The 8,491-nt window shown below is 34.0% G+C and overlaps 1 protein-coding gene across 1 annotated transcript in view; it reads left to right on the top strand.

The window, feature by feature from the left end:
- Nucleotides 1-8,491, top strand: part of LOC115239732 (inactive histone-lysine N-methyltransferase 2E) — a 120,764-nt gene that overhangs the window by 80,495 nt on the left and 31,778 nt on the right. The gene's annotated exons all lie outside the window — the stretch shown is intronic.

Here is an 8,491-nt window from a genome sequence, read left to right on the forward strand (position 1 = left end):
ATTGTGTAAGGCTGTCTATTGTTCGAAAGTTCTCCCGTCACGATGCGGGGAACCATTATGCATTTTTTCTGGATTGGAAGACCATGCGGCGAGAGACATGTGTCGCGTTTGTCGAATAATATTGTTTTCGTCAAATTTCGTCGAGCGAGAACGAACTTTGAACATTACAGAACGCGAGCGCATGTCGCGCGGGATGAATAAGCTTTCGGTATCAAGCTGGAAATGATAAGGTGCTTGCTTAATTATTATAGCAGTTTATCGCACGCTGGCGTGGAAAACGCGAATATTCCCGGCCACGGAGTCATTCAATTTGAAATATCATCTATAAATTCAAGAACATTTTAACAAAAGACTTTAATAAAACTTTTTAATTGAATGTTTTATTATGTTTTGCGTATTTTGCTCTCTCGATGTAAAAGTTTAAAGAAATAAATACATTTTTATTTGAAATAAAACAACGCGCGAGGCAATTAAAGAATCATTTATATATAAAGATAAAAATCATTTAAAAAAAAAAACGTGCAAAGAAACAATTTTATGGAGAAACAAACTTGAAAATGAAAAATACGATAAGAGATGAAAGAAAGCAGAGTGTGGAAACTGAAGAGGTATAAAATTACAAGGCGGTACAGTTAAAGTAATTATAACAAGTGATGTTACAAGACATGACACGTGGAAAAGAGAGAAAGAGAGAAAAAGAGAAAAAGTCGTTCTAGCCAGACACAATGTATGACGACGACGACGATGACGACGACGATGATAACGATAACGACGACCACAAAGAAGACACATATTTTCTCGAGCGAACGAACCGTTTCTAGTACGCCTTGACCTTCCGCCTCTGGCCCGAAATAGCATTTGTATTTTTAGTCGCGGCTTTTGAACACGCACACCACCCTCCTCCTTCGAAACACCAAACCTCCTTCAGGACCCGCCGTGCTTTTGACGCAGCCTCTCCTTCCGCTTCCTCGCCGTCTTTCATTAATTAGCACACGTCTTTCTTTTTGCACGTTTCGCCGAGCTTGCAAACTCCCGAAAGAACGCGCTACTTTATTCGCTGTCCTGGTCTCTTACATCGCAAATTGCGACGTTTCACACGACAATTTTAACTGAATAATTGTTTAAACATTTACTAATCTAGTGAATTAAAAATAGCATTACTTATATCTTTTAGAGCAAAATATTTTCAGCAATTTATGTCTTTCTTTTTACATTCATATTTACATTCTTTTCTAAATTAAGCAAATAATTTATTTATGCTTTTTTTAAGTTTAATTAAAATACTTTAATTCTAAATTTTATAAAGATAATTACTGAATTATTTGTAACAATAATAAAATTATTAACTTATAAAAATGATATTGATTGCATTTGAAAAGCTTAGTACGAGTGTCTGATTTTTTTAAGAATTTGAGAAAGAAGATTTATTCATATTACTTTATTATGAAAAATTATTTTTATAATATTATTTATAATATAAAGAATATAAATATATATATAAAATTATATAATATAAAATATATAAAATCTCTTTCTCTCCCTAAATTTTTGAAACACTTAATATGGAAAATTATTCCACCTTATTTCTATCCTGTTATTATTACGTCAATTCTCGGCGCGCATGGTTGAACGCGATTTATACACCGCGTTAATGTTGCGGCGCAGTAACATCGAACGACGACGTACATACGTATATGTGCGTGCATATATAATCGCCGATAAACTTCGCACACAACCGCCGCTTCGGTCACGATTCAAACTATACGGCGGGTGTTCCCGAGTCGCGCTCGTCCGCGAAATAGCTTCGCGGCTACGCAGCATCGCGCCTTCATTATTTTCGGAATTTCTGCGACGCAGTGCGACGACGCGAGATATGAATAATTTCAGTACGTGCCTTTGATCTCTCACTCTTCTTTGTTGCGCTCGCGTTGACATTGCGCTCGGACGTTTTTCGCGAAAACAACAGGCGCTAATAAATTTGAGCAACCCCCGGAAAGAGAGAGAGAGTTTCCCCCTTAAACCTCTCGAACAAAATTCTTATTCTGATGTTCACATTCTTTTCAACTATCTTCAGCAGCTCGTTGGATCGGATTTTTATTCATTCTTCGATGTGACTCGTGTTTGTGTAAAACATTGTAAATGATAGGCAAGGAAAATTATGTTACTTTCTATATTTTCCGAAGCGATGCTTCATTTAACAATGAAAGAATTTAAATAACGAAAGATAGAAGCAAAGCTACAACTATATATATATATATATATATATCTGGTAACGAGAGTACGCAGATTTATTTTAAACGTTATCAATCAGTGTCAAGATGCGAGTTTATTTACGAAGGTTTGAAAATGTAGTCGTACACCTTTTTACGCGAATCACTCGCTTAGAATATCGAAGATTATAAAAATATACCAAACATGTATAAATAACAGTACATAAATATGTATAAATCTTAAGTGTCTCATTATATCTATCTACAAAAAATATTTGCATACAAACGAGGCGTGAGGGCTCATTAATTATATTACATTAATTAATATTTACCTGCAAGTACGCATGTTTTTTTTTTCTATTTTTCTGTAGCAACGTGCAAGTTACAAACTTAAAAGTAAAAAAGAAAATGTTTTATTTTAACTTTTAAGTTCTTTACTCTTTTTTTACTCAAGTAATCAAGAACAAGCGTTTTTCTATTTAGAAAATGACATTATCAATAACATATTTAAATTTCACTTTGCCATGATTTGTAGCTTAGCACGCGAACATCCCGCTAACATCAATCCTCGTTAAACTCAAACCGCGATTATTTCCTGGTTTGCACATCCTGGTTTTCTGAATTAGAAACCGATTTTCCACGTGTTTCTCCTTATTCTCTTCATTCGTTCCCTTTTAACCCTTTATAATTGCTTTCTCCTTTCCGTATCGCGTCTCTCATCCTGTGGGATTTCCCGCGTTTCTGTAATTTTGATTCACGCCTCGACACGCAGTATAATCGCTTGTAGTTGTTCACGTCATCGCAGCGAGTAAGTCTAACGAGCTAATTAGCTTATCCCACTTGTCTACGACGGACTTTAGCGGACTTATTTATTGATCACGCCGCACGTTATACGTCGTCCCTATTTCGAATCGTTGATTAACGCTGATGTATTTCATCGTTTTTGCGTCGATACGTTCTGATTTCGCGATATTCGACTTTCGATCTACATAATTCACGCGATTATGATAAAAAATTGAAAAATTTTTGGACCCGAAAACAAAATTGTAATGTGTATAATCCTACAATATAAAAGTGAAATTATGCACAAAATTATTTATATACGGAAGAAAATACAGGGTGGGCACAAACGTTCCGGCCAGACTTTGAGATTTTATAGAAAATTTAATTCTGAATAAAAAGTGAGGTCGAAAAATACTTGCTTAAAAAATTAGCGCCCAAAAACCTCTGAAATCAGGGTTATTCTATACCTTTTTACAAATATCAGGGAAAGTATGCGTTTTTTAACAAAAAGTACCGAAACAAAAGTTGTAGAGAATTAAATTATCTTTCAAATGTGAGATCAAAATGTAGTACGTTCCATAGGTTTTGAAATAACCAGTTTCAAATGTACAAAAAAGTGTTTTTTCAGCTATCGACCGCTATTAACGGTAGAGCTTTTTAAAAATGCTCTTCATTTGTGCTGTTATAGCCTTAGTTAATTTTTAATGTTTATCTTGCTTGTTGGTTATTCCACTAAAAAAATTTTACTTTTCTGCATTATTTAAACCAATCACCATAGGAGGATGAAAGGAAGGATAGAAGGTGAAAAAAAAATGAAATAAAAAGAAAATGAAACTTAATAAATTTCTTGGAACGTACTACAATATTGATCTCATTAGAAAGATAATTTAATTCTCTACAACTTTTGTTTCGGTACTTTTTGTTAAAAAACGCATACTTTCCCTGATATTTGTAATAATATATAAAATAACCGTGATTTCAGAGGTTTTTAGGCACTAACTTTTTAAGGAAGCAATTTTCGACTCATATTTATAGGAAACTTTTTGTTCAGAATTAAATTTCCTATAAAATCTCAAAGTCTGGCCAGAACGTTTGGGCCCACCCTGTATAAAGACACTTGTCGGAATCTCTTCTGTTTGTTACCTCGTTATAACGATACTGATTGCGATCGATTATCTGTGTTGCTTTCCAGTGGTTTACCCTTTTCGTATCAATAAACATACTCGGTATTAAAAGCAAATAGTTTAGATTTTGAAACAAACTCTTTAGCTAGTTTAATGGAACTTTATTACGTATTGTTCGATTGATAAATAAATAAGTCTTATTCTTTTATGGTTAAATTATAATTATTCGACGTTTGAAAGTTTCTATAACATTTGGATTTTATTATTAACAAATTTTCACGAGAACTTAGTGGTATTGTGACGTTAATACTCGGAGTATCTTAACATCGATATTTTCTTAAAATGTCTCGCAATTATATTGCATATTTCTAGTCCGATGCTCTTCTTGATAATTTTTTTTCAGTATCGCGACATTTTCTAGTATCATGACGTAAATTATACGTGCGACACGTAAGTTAATTATATGTTAAAGCCATTTGACAACGGGAAACGCGCGCGGTCGAGGACAAAGTGCAGACGTGGAGAGCGAGAATGTGCAACGCGACGCGAATTACAAATGCGAGAGCTCAAGCAGAGTTTTCCCGCGGTACGAATATGTCGAGCTAGATGGAATTTGTCGGAGGGGTTACAAAACCGAAGCGCTCGGGCCAAGTTAATTATACGTTGATTCCGCGTAATCGAGAGTACACACCGCGCGTCGTAACAAAGGGCGCGCGCCGCGGACGGATATAATTCGGCGCAGGGAAATGCGCAGCTCAAACGTGAAGCGCGACCCCGACACCGAACTTAATTACTTAAAGCTTGCGTTTAAACTCCACCTTGAATCCAATTACTTAAAACGGGCGTGTGCGCGCGCGAGCCTTGCCGCCTGCTTCTCTGAAGATAACTCGAATCTCGCGTTTTGTCTTTCCCTCGAGTGAGTTTTTATAATAAAAGATTTCGAGGAGGCCCCAGATCTCCAATCAATCATATCAATAAATTTATATTTGAATTGTAGATGATTTCTCAAAAATGCTTTTCTTGGATAGAGGATACTGGGTTGTTTGGGCGCGTATAAAACTTATTTAGAATATGAAAGATCTCGAGCAACGAGTTTTCTCACTTTACAACAGGATTGATTTAATTGTTGAAATTATCTCTGATTTTTTTTTATATCAGGATTTGAGAGAAGAGTATTATTTTTGTATTAAGATGCACTTATTAAATAGTTAAAATTTCGAGATTGTTTAAAGATACAGCAACAAGATTTTGGAAAAAAAAAAAAAATATTTCTAGATCTAACAAACGAAAACACGCTGTATCGAATTATGGGCAAAAAAGAAAGATAATAAATATTATTTTTGAAAATTAAAAAAAATGAAATTTGATTTTTCTGTAGAACCCTTTGGCTATACATAATTTCATAAAGATCTGTTGGGAAAAAAATTTATCGGACACGTACAGCGTATCGGATTTCGCGAAAAAGGCTTTGTCCAACACGATTAACACTTTCACTACTGTTTGCACAACAACCGTCTGTATCATCGGTGGTACGTTGATTGGTGAAAGCGTTAATACTGCGCGTTTCCATTGCCAGACAATGTTATTCGAAACGATCGGCAGATAAAACGTGAATTTGCTACGAGCGCGTCCATAACGCAATCGCTGTTTTACGTGTGCAACAGATAAATAACAGTTTGCTATCTGCATTAATATTAGAAATATCAAAGCCGAGGATATAGAAACCCTAGAGTCTTTTATCGACGAATTTAAAATTTCCGGAAATGCCTGAAACGATCTGTGAAGCGATAAAGAAATGTTTCGCTCGCGTTGAAAATGATTTCCCTTTTATGCAGTAATTATACAAAATATCATATTATATACACGTTCAATTCTTTGTAAAACTGCATATTTAAAGATACGGCTGTTTGTTATGTATCTGCTATTTTAATATAAATCATTGCGTGTCATGAAAAATACACGTGCGGACTAATTATAATAGATTACATAATGCATTTTCTCGTTTTTTGTTTTGGAATTGTGTTAACATTCGTTGATTTCATTTTTGCATATAATTGTCGAACATATCCATAAATAAATTGAAATTATAAATGAATTATAAATCAAATGATAAATATTAAATCAGAATATTCACACACACACACACGTTGAATATTTTTTTCTTAATGCGCTATTCCGGGACAAAAATATGCGTTCTTAATAGAGCGCATGTTAATTAAGAAAAAGATGGCTTAAATTAAATTTTCGCGACATAAATATCTGTACAAAAGTAATATGGCCTTACTTCGTTTTTTTTTTTTTTTTACATTAATTTAAAAGATTTTCCATTTTTGCGGATAATGATTATTTGAGAAACGTGTAAAGAACATTGAAAATTATTTTCTTTATCGATTCAATTTCGATAAGTGAGATCTGCATTTGCATATTTACTTGGAAGAAAAATAATCCATGAAGAATTGAACTGTTCAATTTAATCGAGAAGCTTTATCTCGAGATAAAGCCAAGTGTGCCGCTGCCAACTTTCCGTGTGCCGCAGCCTTTTCAGCACAAGACTGCTGCCGCATCGACGATCTAATCGAAATTAATTAGATATTGATTTTACGCGTGCAAGAGAACGCATATAGATCGAGGCATGCGTATTGTAACGTCGTATCACATTCCGTCTATTTCAAATGAATTCATGTACGCGAGAGAGAGAGAGAGAAAGAGAGAGAGAGACTCCGATATAATATCTCGCATTTTATTAAAACATACGGTGGCAACAATCCCGCAATTAACCGTATATAATCATTTTTAATGTTCATGTAAATGAGAAAAAAAGATATTCTCGATAGGACGATGGATGGACTTAATGACAATGAAATATAATATTTATATAAAATCTTTATATATATATATCGCTAAATCTGCGGGATCTTGATACAGATAATTAGAGAAGATTTACATTTGCTTTTAATACGATTCAATTTCAAGCGATTCACTAATGGTAATTAACGTTGCATGTTCAGGAAAATAATTCTTTTAATTAATTCTGTATAATATAAAAATAATTTAGCTTTAAATGTTATTACAGTGATAAACTGTTTTAAAATGCGAGACTTTTATCAAGCTTTTGCAGAAAGGAAATTGCAGTTATGTACATATGTTACAAATTATTTAAATACCGATTTATAGATGTATCTACGTGAAAAAAAAAATGTTTCTTTTCTGTCGAAATATAATTATACGTTCATCATTTATTTCATTCAAATGATTCGTATTTATAATAATCGTTCAAATAGAATGACGTTTTAATTCATTATAATCAAACTATCAGAAAATTATCATTCGATTCTCTCGTAAATCATTTTAAACACTCATATCGTACAATACATATGTGTATATTTTATGCAGGTATAACTGCAATTTCTTTATTTTAAAAAATTTTCTGTTATTCTAAACAATATATAAATATTGATGAAAATGTAGAATAATACTTAGGGAATGACTTTACATATAAACACATATACCTACCGATCGTTTCGATTTCTCTATCAATCGATAGGAGTAGGATGCTTCTCAATGACGTTGATCAATAACATCGCGCGCTTATCGTTCGGTAAGTGCCACTGGCGTAGTATGCGCGTTATTAAAGCTCGATATCTCGCTCGTTGATTAGAATCGCAACCATCACTTAAAATGTCACCCGGTGAATTGGGAATTTACACGTGTCGTTGCTTCGTGGCGATCGTCGCGTCATGGCCTTCAGATTCACTGCGACGTAGTGAAAGTTCGTCTTGGACTCGACACGTGTCAGTGTTAACCCTTGTAACCCGAGAACGTTTGCTATGGTTGCAAGAAAATTATTTCCTTCCTAGCTGACGCAGAATTTTACCTGGAATGCCGTCTTATTTGTCTTTCTCTCTCTTTGAATCCTCTAAAACATACAAAGACAATAAAATAAGGATTTTTCATATGCTTGCGTTACTTGATGTCTGCATAGAAAACTGCGTAGAAAAGTCTCTTTTGTTTAGAGACATCTTACTATTTAATATCTCTTTTGAACGAGATACGATAATGATTTTGAAACATATATTAGCAGAAATATTTGATAGACACGACGATCTTACGTACAGCATTTTAAAATTAATTTACGAGAAGCAAAAATATTTATTTTATTTTATTTTATTTTGCTCCTGTAATTTTCTAATTCTTTATAGCTCGAAAATTGTGTCCCGCAGTATATATACAACAAGAAAGTTTCGAAAGAGATTCAGGTAGGGTCAATCTGCATAATATTGTCATCGGGTCGTTTTGTTAAGGGAAAGGCTAGGATGAATGGGTGCGCTTTTAACGTGCTCAAACGACTGTACTTCGCGACGTGGGTTATAGAGC

This window comes from Formica exsecta, unplaced genomic scaffold (assembly GCF_003651465.1).
Source record: "Formica exsecta isolate Colony F162 unplaced genomic scaffold, ASM365146v1 scaffold393, whole genome shotgun sequence".
NCBI lineage: Eukaryota > Metazoa > Arthropoda > Insecta > Hymenoptera > Formicidae > Formica > Formica exsecta.